This window comes from Lupinus angustifolius, chromosome LG15 (assembly GCF_001865875.1).
Source record: "Lupinus angustifolius cultivar Tanjil chromosome LG15, LupAngTanjil_v1.0, whole genome shotgun sequence".
Lineage (NCBI taxonomy): Eukaryota > Viridiplantae > Streptophyta > Magnoliopsida > Fabales > Fabaceae > Lupinus > Lupinus angustifolius.
The window spans coordinates 4,688,989-4,689,374 of record NC_032023.1 but is presented as its reverse complement, the minus strand read 5'-3'; positions in this window follow the sequence as shown (position 1 = coordinate 4,689,374).

The following is a 386-nucleotide window of genomic DNA, read 5'->3' as shown; positions in this document are numbered from 1 at the left end:
TTGCAGTTAAGTAAAGTAATGACCCAATTATACCACGATACTTTGTTACCTCTATTGCTTTTCCTTTTTCGTCCTTATCTAGGTAGCAAGCAGATGCCATAGGAGTGGAAGCTTCCTTACATTTATCCATGTCAAATTTCTTGCGTAGGTCTTTGCAGTAGTTTGCCTGATGGATGAATATCCCACATTCTAGTTGCTTTATTTGAAGTCCTAGAAAGAATGTGAGTTCTCCCATCATAGACATTTCGAACTCCCCCTGCATCATCTCAGAAAATTCTTTACACAAAATATCATTAGTAGATCCAAATATTATGTCATCTACATAGATTTGTACAAGTAATACATGATTTTCTGATTTATGAATAAAAAGCGTTGTGTCAACCAAG